Source organism: Ceratotherium simum, chromosome 26, assembly GCF_057802395.1.
Source record: "Ceratotherium simum simum isolate JZ-2026a chromosome 26, ASM5780239v1, whole genome shotgun sequence".
NCBI lineage: Eukaryota > Metazoa > Chordata > Mammalia > Perissodactyla > Rhinocerotidae > Ceratotherium > Ceratotherium simum.
The window spans coordinates 3,017,375-3,032,821 of NC_141925.1; the positions used below are offsets into that span (position 1 = coordinate 3,017,375).

The 15,447-nt window shown below is 53.3% G+C and overlaps 1 protein-coding gene and 5 non-coding genes across 6 annotated transcripts in view; 4 read left to right on the plus strand and 2 right to left on the minus strand.

Moving 5' to 3' along the window:
* Positions 1–15,447, plus strand: part of LOC101391944 (olfactory receptor 1F1) — a 46,914-nt gene that overhangs the window by 12,149 nt on the left and 19,318 nt on the right.
* On the minus strand, positions 1,876–1,947 carry TRNAP-UGG (transfer RNA proline (anticodon UGG)). The gene has a single exon. It is a non-coding gene; the product is annotated as a tRNA-Pro (tRNA).
* Positions 3,260–3,332, plus strand: TRNAK-CUU (transfer RNA lysine (anticodon CUU)). Its single transcript has one exon. It is a non-coding gene; the product is annotated as a tRNA-Lys (tRNA).
* TRNAP-CGG (transfer RNA proline (anticodon CGG)) lies at positions 6,283–6,354 on the plus strand. The gene has a single exon. It is a non-coding gene; the product is annotated as a tRNA-Pro (tRNA).
* Positions 12,845–12,917, minus strand: TRNAR-CCU (transfer RNA arginine (anticodon CCU)). The gene has a single exon. It is a non-coding gene; the product is annotated as a tRNA-Arg (tRNA).
* On the plus strand, positions 14,137–14,209 carry TRNAK-CUU (transfer RNA lysine (anticodon CUU)). The gene has a single exon. It is a non-coding gene; the product is annotated as a tRNA-Lys (tRNA).

Below are 15,447 nucleotides of genomic sequence, written 5' to 3' on the forward strand. Positions count from 1 at the left end.
CTCTCAGAGAGACGCCAAAGCAGCTGTCCCTGCCCTTCCCCTGGAACCTTGGAACTCCAGGTCCCAGGACTGTGGCTTGGACTCAGGCCAGAAGTTCTCCACGTTTCTCCCTTCAGGGCCCCCTTAGTCTCAGCATCTTTTCCTGGTGTTCTTTGGGTGAAAGAAATAACAGTTCAGTTTACGAGGTACTTGGGTCCATACGCCTTAGTAGCTTTTTGGAAAAAAAAGTCTTACCAACTCAGTACCTGTAACAGTTTCCTGTGGCTGCCATAACAAATTACCACAATCTGGATGATTTAAAACAACAGAAATTTATTCTCTTACAGTTCTGGAGACCAGAAGCCCAAAGTCAAGGTGCCAGCAGGCCACGTTTTCTACACTTCTTAAAGGGTGTAGGGAAGAATCCATCCTTGCCTCTTCCAGCTTCTAGTGGCTCCCGGCCATCTTGGCTTGTAGACCCATCACTCCAGTCTCTGCCTCCATTATCACATGGCCCTCTTCCCTCTGTCAGCCTCTCTGTCTTCATACAGTCTTTTTTATAAAGACAGCAGTCATTGGGCTAGGGCCCACATACTCCAGTAGGATGGCACCTTAACTAATTATATGTGCAAAGACCCTACCTTCTGAGGTTCTGGGTGGCAGTAAGTGTGAGGGGGACACTATTCAACCCAGTACAGTACCTTTTTGAAAAAAAATATTTTTATATTTCTTTTAAGTAACCATAATTATTTTCTAATGGGATATGTGCACTTGAGGGCCCTGTACAGCTTCTCCAGCCTTGGAGTCAGATTGGATACTGCTGCTCCCAGTTCCTATTCCACATCGATTCTCCGGCGGTGCTTGCTTTTTATCACAGCTTAGCACAAATATAGCATCATCAAAAGTTGAAACTGAACTGCCTTAAGCTATGGTGTCTGATGGATGTTGAGTATCGCTGTTTCCCTCAAAACTTGAAAATGTCCCTGGAAATTCAAACATACTATAAATGTGCCTCCACACACAGTTTGGGAACCACAGAACTAGGTCAAAGGCATCACCCTGAGTATACGAGTCATGTGCTTTAAGAACAGAAGTAGCTGGCATCAGAGGGAGCTCAAGCTGGTGGCTCCTTGGGTGGGAGTTTGGGGGTGATTGTTCTGGAGGTGGCTGCACCCTGAGCCCAGTCCCACCTGGAGGGCCCTGTCTGTGTCTGAGTGACACCCTCACCCAGCAAGCCCAAGCTCTTAGACATCCTCAACACTGAGGGCTCAAGACCCCAGGCCTGCCAGAGGTGTCCCTCCCTCTTGGTCCTCAAAGGCATCACAGCCAGGCCCCACACTGCCTATTTCAGAAAAGGAGGCTTCTTGGCATTGAATTTGGCACCTCTCACATTTAAGCAAGAAAAACATCCTTAGGCCAAAACAGTCCCTTTGGCTGGTGGTCCTTGGTGACTCTAACTTCTGCTGTCCCTCACTTACCTGACGCACAGCCTGCATTTCCCTTCGTGGGTGAGACAGCCCTTGGCCAGGGAGGAGTGAGCCCTCATCTCTGGGGTCTGGGATGTCAACTCTCCATCTTGTCTGAAGACCATTCCCCTGGGGTGCCCTTAGTGCTGGGCACCCTGCCACTTCCCTCCACCCCAGAACACTGGGACCTGCAGTCCAGGGACACACCCATCTGTCCTTGCTCCACTCCATGGCAAAGCATGGGGATGTTTGGCTAAGCAGAGGTGAGTGCAGGCTCAGGCCAGCCCTACAGACCAGAAGGTCCTGCAGTCGCTGTCATCTACTGGGCTGGGCCCTGGAATAATGGGTGCAGGCCCCTTCCCGCTCTCCTTGGCCTCCTTGGGTTGCAACAACCTGACCATCCTGAGAAGGAAAAACGGCAGAAGCTCCAGGGCTCGTCCGGGATTTGAACCCGGGACCTCTCGCACCCAAAGCGAGAATCATACCCCTAGACCAACGAGCCGGTCGGGTTTGAGCGTGAGTCCTTGATTCCGTCCACTTGCTCCGCGCTCGCTCAGTTGGGGCAGTGTCCCAGAGGCCCGCCCCGAGAGGAGGAGCACGTGGCGGGAGGATTCGGCTGTTTCCACAGACGAGTGAGGTTCGACTGCGCGTCCCAGAGAGGAGGGAGGTTCGACGGCGCGTCCCGGAGTCCACCGGTCGATCCCCCGGCGCCTCCGCCACCAGAACCTCCCTCTGGCCCAGCTGAGGCGCGGGGACCTGGGCTGCTGAGGAGCTGGGCGCGGCTTCAGGACCCCGTGGGGGTTCCCTGTGGGACCCAAACCCGGGACTAAGGAATTCCCGCCCAAGCAACCCGCCAGCCCCGGCCATGCGCCTCGGGTCAAAGCCGGAGTCCGAGGAGACCCAGAGGCTCCTATCCTCGGCCAAGCCCACCCTCCCCTGGGCGCGGCCCCCAAAGCCTCCGCGCGCCTCTGTGTCCCCCGAAATTCCTTTCCTTGTCCCGGCACTGGCCGGCAGCCCTTCCCCCGCAGGGGTATCCCTGGGCTGGACCGACGCTCGGGGCCTCGGGGCGCCACGCTTGTCCTCCCTCATGGACGGGCGAAGGTTCCAGAAGCCAACTGGAAAGGAAGAAGGAAGAAGGTGCGACCCTGCGCCGCACCCCGTGGGTCCTGGGGTTCCTTGGGTGTTCCCCGTTCACGCCACGCTGCCCGCCCTAGAGCGGGATGTGGGGTGGGGTGGAGGGTACGCGAGGCGGGAGGCAGGAGGAGGAGACATTTGAGAGTTTGAAAGTAAGACTCATTTGGGATTTGGACCCAGGAGCTCTCGCAGGCCCAGGGGAACCATTCTCCTAGGAGCCATTATACAGAAGGATGCCTTGTGCTACCTATCCCTGGTGACCTTGACTCTGTGATCCTGACCTCTGCAAGAGGGTCCCTAGCTTCCCATCTCCCAGGAGGGAGGCACAGTTAGGGGGGAAGCTTCGGTTCCATCCCAGACCTGGGAGAGAAGAAGGCGGTTTAGCGTGCCACCCCGTGTTCTGGATCCAGGGACTTGAGAGTGGGTCTCCGGTGACTCGGTGCCACCAGGCCTCGGCCTCCCAGCGCAGCCGCACCCCTGGGCCTCCGTCTGGGTCAGCGTGCCGCCCTCCCTGCCAATGTCTCTGAATTTCGGGCCAGGCGGTCCTGCCCCCTCGGAGCTTCCAATCCCGAGGACCTGAGGAACGCGCACTGCAGAGAGTGCTGGCCTTGGGGGGGGAGGCGGGTTCTTCCTCTCCCAGGGTGCCTCACTCTGCCTTTGAGGGATGTTGCAGGAGAGTCGCCCGGCTAGCTCAGTCGGTAGAGCATGAGACTCTTAATCTCAGGGTCGTGGGTTCGAGCCCCACGTTGGGCGCAGCCTTTGCCAAAGCATTCAGGATTCTCTGGTGCTCAAGCCTTAACCAAGACAAATATTCACGGAGTCCAAACACAGCCCAAATTTCAGGGAGGAACCCCACGAGGAGACACCCATGGACCAAATTCCAGGAACTTGACCCTACTGCTCTCTGAGTTAGGATTACCCACAACCGTAGACCTGCTGGGAAGGCTGTTGCTTTGGTAAAGGAATGAGAAAACCAACCAAACTTGAGAGGACTGGGGGGACTCCCACAGAGTCAAGGGAGTGAGGGTGGGTTGCTCAAGAAAGAGCCCAGTCCCCATGGGCCTGAGTTGCATTTGCGTTTTGGGATTTTAGGGTGTTTCCCATTGTCCAAGGAGGCCTGGGAAGGAGTAGCATCGCTCTGGGGAATCACTGCTGCAGCTGAGTAACCACACACGGCACTTATATGCCTTCCCATCTCCACCGGATGGGCATGTTTCTTAACTATGTCAAGGAGACTAGGGTTGCCCAGTTGTCAGGCTCCCTGGGGTGGACGTAAGCCTTGTATCTAACTCCTTGGGCCTTCCTGGGGGGTGCATATGTGAACTAAATATAAAGGAGTGAGGTCCTCGTGCCTCCTGATCCTAGGCTTCTGAGTTCACTAGAGACCCAACGGGTGCGATTTCCCCCTCCCCAATTCCCTTACAAGAGCAGGGACTTTCCTCTGAAGATTACCTTCAGTGACAGTCATAGACTGAGGACAGCCTGCCAGCAGGACCTTCCTCCCAACACAGTCCTTCCCAGCTGGGACCCAGGGCAAGGCTCTGGTTTTTCCAAGACACCAGGTAGCAGGAATGCAGTAGAGGGATGGGGAGGGGCAGTGGCTATGGGGGCATGGAAGACACACCAGCCCTCATGCTCAGAGTCCATTTGGAAAGGGAATAGGAGTTTTTGCTCCCAGGAGAGTCTATCTGCTCATCTTTAGACTGAGAGAAGAAACCCTGACCCCCTTCCTTTAGCCCGAGGTCAGAACTTCTTCCCTTCTGCCAGGAGACCCAGTTCCAGGGCTGGGGGGAAGAGGTCCAAGGGCAGCTGGGAAGCTTAGAAAAAGAAGGGGCAAGTTCAGCTGAGCTCATGGATCAACATGGAGAGAACACTTCCGATGCTCCACAGTCCCCAGCTAACTCAGGGGGCAGAGCACTAGGCTCTTAACACTCTACTCTTGCAAGCGAAATCAGGGCTCTAGAAACAGAAGTGGGGCTTTGTCATTACCTCCTCAGTGTTTGGGCAGTGGCCCTTGCCACAGCACCTGGGCTGTGGAAACCCGGGATATTTCCAGGTCTGATAGTGCAGCCTCCCAGGTGGTACCCCCAGTCCCTCCAAATGTCCGATGGAGCCGTAACCAGCCAAGGTATGTCCTTGGAGCAGGGTTCAAACCTAGACCTCAGAGGCTTTAGAGTGGCTTTGGGTGCATTTCCCAGGAGTGGCAGGGATGGGGTGCTGAGATAGAAGAAAGCAGACCAGAGGCTGGGACAATTGGCTCAGGCACGGCACTAACCCCAGGTCCTGATGGAGAGGCATCCTCTCTTCAGCCTCTGGTCGGAATTTGTACTCCACCCACCCGGTGGAGGTTGTCCTTTCAACCATGAACCTGTGTCACAGAGGTACATGGGGAAGGGAACTGGGGGTAACTTGTGTCCTTGGCCTCTGAGAGTTGCAGAGCCATGGGTGACTTAGGGATTGGTGCCCCCTCTTCTGTCTCATGTCAGCCAACCAGAGCATTTCCCAAAGAGGGGGTCAGGGAGAAAGGGCCATCACTTCCATCGCGTAATTGTCTTTGCTTCTTTTTAAAAGATTGGAGATGCAAAGTAAGAGCTGAGCTGGAGGTATTCCAGGAATGCAAGGTTGGTTTTATGTTTAAGAAAATCTGTCAAAGTAATTTATCATATTAATGGAATAAAAAAGAAAAGTCATGTGATCTTCATAAATGTTTGGAAAAAGACTTGATGCAATTCACACCTGTATTAATCACGGTTTTTATTTTCTGTATTTTATGATGGTTTGACATCTTGGGGGGCTTTGCTGGCTGGGGAGAGACTGCCCCTCCCAGGGCTAGCTGTTTCCTAGAGACAGTAAACAATTTGCCTGCGAACACGCCTTTCATATGCAAACCAACCAATCCCCACCGACCTTGTCTAACTCATACACCAGGCAGATATTGCCCCTGCCCTAAATCATCCCCCCCCCACCCCCCCCCACCCCCCCCCGCCCCGGGCCAGACACCAGACCACTAGGCACAGCCGCTATTCCCAAAGCCCACTGGCCAGTCCTAAACTGTTTACCTGCCCTGCCTTGTCTTTCCCATGGAAACGATTTGCCCAGAACTGCAGGAGGCTCCCAAGGGGGCCGTCACCCACGGCACTTGGAGGATCAACAGAGATAACGGGAATCCACTATGAGTGCTTCCTTCTCCCACACCCAGACTGGCAGCCCCCGAGCAGGACACATAAAGTGGAACCATCACCTCCTCCTTCTCCTCAAGAGATTCGAGTGTACAGGTCCCGTCTTAGCGGACCAGGACCTACTCAATGCCAGTCCCCTGCTCCTGCCTGCTCCCCAGCCACAAGCCACAGCCCCCACGGCCGTCACAGCCTGAGGCCTCGGTTCCCCTGGAGAGCAGGTGCTCTTTCTGCAAGGTGCCCTCTCGCTCATCCAAGCCCTCGTCCCTCCTTCCATACTTCTGCTCCCCACTCCCCTGGGGCAGGAATCGGTCACCACGGTCCCGGATCAGCGGACCCTTCTTCCTGGGACTGCGCCGCTCAGCCCCTGCCGCCCTGGGCCCCCGGGGTCTCCTCACTTCGACCCCAGCGCTCAGCCCAGGGCCCGGCTGAGAGGAGAGCTCCGCCCACTTCGGAATGACCCAAGTTGCGCGGGGATGGGTAGTGACAATTGTGGAGAAAGTGTTAGTGACAATCGTCATGCAGGAGGCTCGTTGATCTAGGGGTATGATTCTCGCTTCGGGTGCGAGAGGTCCCGGGTTCAAATCCCGGACGAGCCCCACTCCCAGGTTTCCGTTTTCCGTTATTTTAGACGGGAGCCTCGAGCGGAGACCGAGCCTGGAACCTCACCCGGCCGTGCGCCTCCGCTGCGCGGGACCGGAGACGCCCCAGCACTGACCCGGGCCCCGCGCCCTCCCCCTGCTCCCCAGCCCCGGGGCCTGACCGCACAGGTCTGCGCGGGCTCGCTCTGGCCTGGGTCGCTCGGCTGCGTGCGGTCTCGGGTCCTTGGGTCTGGGGACGAGCGGCGGGAGGTGCAGGGGTCCAGGCGGGCCCTTGAACGCCCCGCTGTGCTGGTCCCGGATCAGCGGACCCCTCTTCCTGGGACTGCACCGCTCTGCTCCTGCCGACCTGGGTCCCTGGGGTCTCGCCGCTGCGACCCCAGCGCTCCGCCCAGGGCCGGGCTGGGAGGAGAGCTCAGCCCACTTCTGAGTGAACCCGAGTGGCGCGGGGGTGGGTGGGGACAGCTGTGGAGGAAGCGTTAGTGACAGCTGCCACGCGGAGGGTCGTTGGTCTAGGGGTATGATTCCCGCTTCTGGTGCGCTTCCCTCGCTGGACACCTGTTTCCTCGGGCTGGTCCGATGGAGACGCGTTGCTTTAAGTGTAAAGTACACACCAGATTTTGAAGACTTGGTACAAGAAAAGTAAGATATTTCATTACGTGTTGAAATGATATTTTGGATGTATTGGGTCAAGTAAAATATATTATTACAATTAATTTTACCTGTTTCTTTCAACTTATTTTTTAAAAATGTGCTACTAGAAAATTTTAAGCGATAGATGCGGCTCGTGTTTGTGGCTCGCAATAATGGGCCGGACTGGGCCAGAGGCATGGCCCTCGTTGTGAGGGACAGAGGTCCTGGGTCCCAATGCTCACGGAGCCCATAACTGAAAATTTTCCCTTCCGGTTTAGGGCCCGCCGCGGGGGGCGTCACATTCCTCCCAGCGCGGCTCTGGGCTCTGGACACGAGGTTTAGCCACGCAGGCCTCAATTTCACCATCTGTTAAGCAGGGATGGCTCTGATTCAGAACGATTTCTTTAAAAGACGGTCCTTTCCCCCACTGCTTTGTGTAAAAATGTTTCACAAATCAAGAGTTTGAGCACATGTGATTCTACCACTGCGCTGCGTTGTTCCGTACTCTTTACCCTTGTACTCAAACCAATTTAGCTTTACGATAAATCTTGATATAGGAGTGTAAATCTCCCAAATTTGTTTTGGTTATTGTTGCTCTTTTGCACTTTCATACAAGTGTTACAATCAGTTTGCCAATTTACACAAAAATAGCGATTGGAATTTTGATTGGCATAGCGTTGATTCTGTCAATCAGTTTAGGGTGATTTAACATCATTACAATATTGTCTTGCAACTCATGAATGTGCTGTATCCGTTTATGAAGGTCTTCTTTAACTTATCATCATAGTGTTTTATATTTTTCTGAGATAGGTTTTGCACATCTTTCATTAGAATTTTTGCTAGGTATTTGATATTGTTGATGCTATGGTAAATTATATCACTTTGAAGATATTCTATTTTTTGCAGATATATAAAAATACAATACATTTTTGTATATTAATCTTGGATTCAGTGACATTGTGAAACTCACTTATTAGTTCTCTCTTTTTTTTTTTTTTTGAGGAAGATCAGCCCTGAGCTAACATCTGTGCTAATCGCCTTTTTTTTTGCTGAGGAAGACCGGCTCTGAGCCAACAACCACTGCCAATCCTCCTCCTTTTTTTTCCCCCAAAGCCCCAGTAGATAGTTGTGTGTCATAGCTGCACATCCTTCTAGTTGCTGTATGTGGGACGTGGCCTCAGCATGGCCGGAGAATTGGTGCCTCGTGCGCGCCTGGGATCCGAACCCCGGGCCGCCAGTAGCGGAGTGCGCGCACTTAACCACCGAGCCACGGGGCTGGCCCTATTATTTCTAATCTATAGAATTTTCTACATGTTCAAGCATGTCATCTGTAAATAATGTCAGTATTATTTAATTATTTCCAACCCTTATCTACACCTTTTAATTTTCTTGCCTTATTGCACTAACCTCCAATAAGATGTTAAATAGAAATGTGATAGAAGGCATTCTTGTTTTGTTCCAGAGTTCACAGAGAGAAACTTTCAAAATTCTTCCACTAAATATTCGCCGTCTTTTATTTTAATAGTTACCATTTGTCGGTTATTATTGCTGTGTAACACTCCCACAGTTAGTGGCATAAAACAATATTTTATTATGCTCATCAATTCTGTGGGTCAGGAATTCAACAGGGAAGAGCAGGGACAACTTGTATTTGTTAAATTTGGGGCTTGGCTGGGAAGACATGAAGTCTAGAAGCTTCTGGAGGCTCCTTTACTCATATTCTGTCATATGCACTGAGATGAATGAAAGGGCGAGCTCAGCTGGGACTGTGGATTGGAGCATCTACATGTGACATATCCATGTGGCTTGGGCTTCCTCACAGCATGGAAACTTCAGGCTAATTGAATTTCTTATCTGGCAACTTGGAATTCCCACTTACGTATTCTACTGAACAAGATGGAAGCTGCAACCCCCTTTATGACCCAACCTTGGAGGTTCTACAGTGTCACTGTAGAACAAGGGAAGGGATACAAACCACCCCCCCCTCAGTGGAAAGAGTGTCAAAAAATTTGTGGTAACTTAAAAAAACAGCTTTATTAAGCATTATTGGCATATAATAGACTACACACATTTAAAATGCACAATTCAATAAGTTTTGACATTTGTATTTGTGTACACCCAAGCCATCGGCATATTCAAGATAATGAAAATATTCATCACCTCCAAAAGTTTTCTCGTGGCTCATTATCTTCCCTCCCTCCTACCCCTCCACACCAGTTTGCTGAGAGTTTTTATCAGGAATGGATGTTAGACTTGTCAAATGCTTTCACTGCATGTATTGAGATGATCATATGGTCTTTTTTTTTTTAGTCTGTAAAATGTATGTTGATTTTTATATGTAAACATTCTAGATAGTTTTTTTAATGTCAGAACTTTAAAATGTTGCTCCTGTCTCCTAGCTTACATTATTTCTGAGGAGAAATCTGCTTTTATTCTTATCATTGTTCCTCTGTATGTAATGTATCTTATTTCTCTGGCTGCTTTTAAGATTTTTCTCTTTATCACTGATTTTAAGCAATTTGATGATGATAGTGTACTTTTCTTCATATGTCTTGTGCTTGGGGCTTGTTTAGTTTTTTTGGATCTGTGGATTAATAGTTTTAGTCAAATTTGGAAGTATTTAAGTTATTATTTTTCCAACATCTTTCTGTCTCTCCAATTTACATGTACTCCAGTTACACACATATTAAACCACTTGAAATTGTCCCACAGCTCATTGGTGTTCTGTGTCCAGTCTTTCCTCTCTGTGGATTTTATTTTCAGTAGTTTCTATTGCTGTGCCTTCAGTTCACTACTCCTTTCTTCTATAATGACAAAGCTGCCACTAATCTCATCCAGTGTACTTTTTATCTCAAATACTGTAGTTTATCTATACAAGTTAATTTGGTTATTTATGTCTTCCACATCTCTACTTAACACATTCAGTCTTTTCTCTAGCTTCCTAAACATATAATAACTGTTTAATATCCTTGTCTACTAATTCTGTCATCTGCTTCATTTCTGAGTCACTGTCTATTAATTCATTTTCTCCTAATTATGGGTATTATTTCCCTGCTTCTTTTTATGTATGATAATTTTTCATTGGATGCTAGATATTTGTAATCTTACCTTGTTGTGTGCTGGATATATTTGTATTCCTATACATATTCTTGAGCATTTTTCTAGGATGTGGCTAAATTCCTTGGAAGCAGTTTGATCTTTTTGGGTCTTGCTTTTAAACTTTGCAAGTGGAACCAGAATGTGGCCCAAGAGAGGGCTTCTCTTTGCTGTCGGTCTTATGGGGCCTCATAGACCCTCCTGGGATGGAAACCACAGCAGGCAGGGGCCTAGACGCTCAGTGTTGGGATCCACAAAGGGCATGTGTCCTCACCACCCACAGACACAGCTGGTCCTCTGGTTGGGCTTTGCTCAGGACAAAGCGCCGCGTCTGACTCTGACTCAGGAACTCTGTTCTTATGGACAGAGTGAGGCTCCTCTTTGAAGAACCACAGAGGAGGTCCCAATGTCTGTCTGGCTAGCTCAGTCGGTAGAGCACAGGGCTCTCAGTCTCCAAGTCTGAATCTGGAGCCCCACACTGGCTAGTGTCTTTTTCCTGGGCTAGTTAGCCACAGCCCATCCCATTCTCCTGAACCTCAGAAGGGGTTCTCAGTTCCAAGCACCCACATAAAGATCTGCACAGCCAATGCTCAGTCCATTTATTGCTCAGAATTCTAGAGAATCGCTAAGAAAATCAGCCACTGGCAGAAGCCGACCCCTCCTCGCAGTTCCTTTTCCTGTTTATTTGCCAGCTGTGCCGTGAGGACCTAGTTGAGAGCTCCCAAGAGTGGTGCTGCCCATCTCCAGGGAGGTTGCAAACCCCTGCCCAACTCTTTCATGGCACTACTGGGGCTGACCATATCCCGGGAATGATCGTGCGCCCTCACCCGGGTCAGATCCTCTCAAAATGACTTTACTCTGCTCGGGGTAAAATGAACCCAGGGTAGGGGCCCAGAGCAGACATCTCTGGCCTGGTCAGTGGTGAGGGTCTTTATGGTGTGGAGGGGAAAACAGAAGACCCTCCCTAACCTAGGTACACCCAGGAGCTGGACCCAGTCGTTCACAGAAGCACCAAATCTGAGGTGTCAACATCCACGATTGGGGGATTGCTTAGTATTAAAGTCCTCTCATCAGCAGCAGTATCTCTGAAATTCTGACGTCAAAGGTGGGCTTGATTCTGTGACCCTCAATCAGAGGACTTCTGGAGGTGCCAAAAAGTCGGGGGTGAGTCAGGCCCTGAGGGAGGCTGGCACAGGCATGGCCGATCCTGGGATCTACCCCTCCAGGCACAGAGCAAGTCAGTGCAGCCGGGAACAGACAAGGATTGCGGACAAGTGGCCCCATGACCTCCTACCGGGTGTTCCCCCTCATCAGCCTGGACCATGGGTGAGGAAACCTGCGGCATCCGGGGGCTCATATGGGCAGAGATGCATGGGGCCCAGGCAGAGCTCCTGGGGAGTTCAGGGGAAGGATTGGGGTGTACATTGACCTGGGGGGGATGTACCAGGCAGATGGGCTCCATGGTCAGTTTGGGGCAAATCGGTCCCGAGGCAAGGAAAAGACCCCACTCTCAAACTTGATTCAAATAAATCATATTAATTGGACAATAATTGTGAATTCCAACATTCTGATTTCTCTCAGGATGACCCATTCCATGATTCTTGTGAAATATCAAAGATTGAATCATTTTTCTGCTTGCTCTTCGCCACCACCGGGGGCCAGCCCTGCAGCGGACACCCGCGTCTTTGAGACTTCTGCATTCTCGGTGCCCCACCCCACCCCATCGGCGAATCCTAGGGACACAGCCCTGCTGGGGGAGACCAGAGCCTGGTCCTGGTAGAGCAGGCAAGGCCATTATGTGGAAGAAGTTCCCCAGGGGCGGCTGGTTATCATGTTTCTCAGTGAAGAGAGCTGCCAGTGGAGGATCACCCTCCTCAGGAGTTGTGGGGTTTGGGGGAAGGGAATCTAGGATTCTGCTCTCTGAATTACTCTTGTGGGACCCCAGGGGGCTCAGAGGTTGAAGATGTGTGTGACTATTCTCTTCTACATGTTTCTATCTTTTCTGCATTGGGGCCCAAATAGGGACAAAGACCTGATGGGACTGAACTATGGGTCTTTCAGCCCTCCCTTAATTCTGTTTCTTCCCCCAAACACCTAATTGCTAGAAAAGCCACTTACTCACAGGTTCCAGGATTTAGGACCAACCCACCCACCCGCTCCCCAGGAAGAACCACAGGGCTAATGGGTGGTGGCTCAGAAAAAGCTCCACCCTCACCCCCACCCCCACCTATCAGCACTCAAGCTGGCTGAGGGCAGGTGTGCTCTCCGCTCTGTGAGACGCGCTGGACCCCACAGCGAACCCGAGTGGCCTCCATCCCCCCTGTCCGCCCCGGGTGGCTCCAGCTCCCTTCAGCCCTCACCTTCACGGGTGTAAAGAAACATCCATCCCGAACTTGAGGGTATTATGTTAAGCGAGATAAGCCAGACAGAGAAAGACAAACACCGTTTGATTTCGCTCATATGTGGAAAATAAACAAACACATGGACAAAGAGAACAGATTAGTGGTCACCAGAGGGGGAGGGGGTTGGGGGGTGGGCATAAGGGGTACGGGGCACATATATATGGTGACTGACAAATAATAATGTACAACTGAAATTTCGCAATGTTATAAACTATTATGACCACAATAAAATAAATTAAAAAAAAAAGAAACACCCATACCCCGACCTTGGGGGTCCTAGAAGTTGCGGCCCTCAGTCGTGGCTGATAACAGTCTTTGGCGACAGAAACCAGCACAGGAGCGCCAGAAAGCAACTGCCCTACCCCGGATGGGACTCGAACCCACAATCCCTGGCTTAGGAGGCCAGTGCCTTCTCCATTAGGCCACCGGGGCGCTCCCCCAGAGCACGGGCTTCCCTCCCAGGACCGCGCCCCCCTGGCCTCCCCCAACCCCACCCCCGCCCCGCCCCGAGCGCCCGAGCGCGTAGGAACCTCCAGGTGTCCGGCCGAGCCCTTGGCGCCGAAGGGGCCCTGGTTCAGGGCGAGGTCAGTTCCAGCATTTTGCTGTGCTGCTCCCTTTGTTTGGGGCCCAGCGCAGGCGTGGAGTAGCAGCAGCCCGGTGCCCGGCCGTCGGGTCCCGTCGCCTCCCCAGCTCCGCGGCCGCACGCGTCCCCGCCGCGCTTCGCGGGGGCGGAGGAGGAACCCGGGGGCTGGCGGACGCCGCCCTGCGTGTGCATCTCCGGGAATGGACCCCGGACTCCGAAGCTCCGAGCTGAACTCACTCTCCCCTTCGTAATATCTGACCCGAAATTTCCCCCAGGTTTCCTCCCCCGGGGCGGGGGACCCGGCCCCTGTCGCAGATGGGTGAGTTAGGCTCACCGGACCAGATCGGTTAACTTCGTTCTGGGTCTTTGAGGGTATGGTGCTTGCTTTAGGGGCGACGGGCCCTGCGCCCGAGTCGCGGGCGCCCCCAAGTTTTCGGACCCTTTGGGTTCAGGTGGGACAAGACGAGAAGTCTCCGAAGCCCCCTTCAGGCAGAAGGGTCCCATCAAGTCTCCCCTTTTAGGGGAAAACAGGGGGACAGCACAGGGGAGGCGGTCGCTGCGGATTTTTCTGGCTGGGGAGAGGTGTCTCCGACCCTCCGCTAGTCCGGGCTGGAGGCGCGGGGTGGGCAGCGGGACCCTAGTGGGAAGGACACTCGGACCTGCGGGACAAGGAACGAGGCAGGGGAGTGCTGGGAACCTCCGCACTCGCCCTCGGACTCACGCTGCCGCTTGTCCCAAGACAACGCCCTCGGGGCTCCGACCCAGGACGCGGGGCCTGCTATCGAAGAGAGAGGCGGCCGCAACTCCGCGGGTTCCAGGCGCCGCGGCTGCGGATTCTGCGACCCCAGGTTCCAAACCGCTCCACCCCACCACGCGGAGGCCTGTCAGGTCGGCGGGGGAGGGGCCCCGCTTCCTCCGCTGCGGCGGCTCCGGAGAGTCGTCTACTGTCCAGGGATTGGAACCCTGGCCCTGCCCTCGGTTTCCTCTGGTCGTGGCCCTAAAGCTTCTGCAGCCGAATTATCTGAGACCTCAGGTCAAAGGACAGAGGGCCAAACCCCTGTCTCCGTCGCCCGGCTAGCTCAGTCGGTAGAGCATGAGACTCTTAATCTCAGGGTCGTGGGTTCGAGCCCCACGTTGGGCGGGGCTTACGTTTTGAGCTTTAGCAGGCTTTCAACAACTCCTGTTTCTGTTTAGCAAGATCTTCCCGAGCAAACAAACCCCCGGTCTCCTCATTCGAGGAGGAGGAGGGAATACCGTTCTTGGGTGTGATTTTCCTTCAGGAGAGACATCCTGAGGCACGCCTTCTACCTTTGGAGATTTATTGGGGGTGGGGGTGGGAGTGGGGGGGCTTAAGCATAGAAAGGCAGAACCGGGCCTGGAAGGGCAGGTCCCACGAGGTGTGGTCTGGGTCCTGCTCCCCTAGGACGTGGTTTCCCTGCCTCACTAGTACCCGTGAGTCAGCTTTGGGTTGGTGGGTCTGGCCCCTTACACCCCTCGTACTAGGTGAGACTCACATCCTACACCTCTATGGGTGGGTGATAGGGTTGTCATACCATGGGGTGGGCCCCAGTGTGGATGCTGGAGGAGAAAGCACCCAAATCATGCGCCTGGAACTCAGAGGAAGAGATGATCTGTCTCAGAAGGAGGAGGGGAGAGGGCAGGCAGCCAGGCAGGAAGGGGACACAGACACAGGTGGCAGGGTCCTAACATCCCATTGTCCCACTGACTGGGTCTGCTGTAACACCCCTGCTCCCGTCAGAAGAACAGGCTTGGATTTCAATCCTCCCTGAGCCTCCTCCGCTGCCACTCCCTTCTCCCCGAGGAAAGGGCCCCAGGGCAGCCTGCAACCCCAAAGCCCCCTTGGAGGGAATCAGCCAATCTGCTCCTCTGAATCACCCTGAGCCCTGAGCGTCTATCTGCCAGAGCCCCGCAGTTCAGCAGGGACCCGCACCCACACCTGGGCCTCTGGAGGCCCCCACAGCGTGGGAACTAGGTGGAAGGGCTGAGGAACCTCCCTAGTCCTCCTGCCTCTAGGGCCAGGCTCTGCTTCCTCTTGAGATTCCTCTCCCCCCTACCCCCTGCTGCTGCCCTTAGGGGGAGAGCTGAGGCTCTTTTCTCAGGGACACAGCCAGAAGCCCACCTTGGGCCCCCACTTTACGGCTCTGGACCTGTGGGTTTAACTGAGGCCTCCACCCCGACGCTCTGGGCTCCCAGCTTGAACAAATCTTACCATCCCCTTGTGAGTCCCAGACCAACCTGGAACGCATAAAATAAAATAACCCAGATGATACCCCAAGATGTGGCCTCCTTGTCTCTTCTGGACATGTTCTGTTCAGACCCACAGGTTCAAGCTGCCTGCCCACCCCACCCTACCCCCAC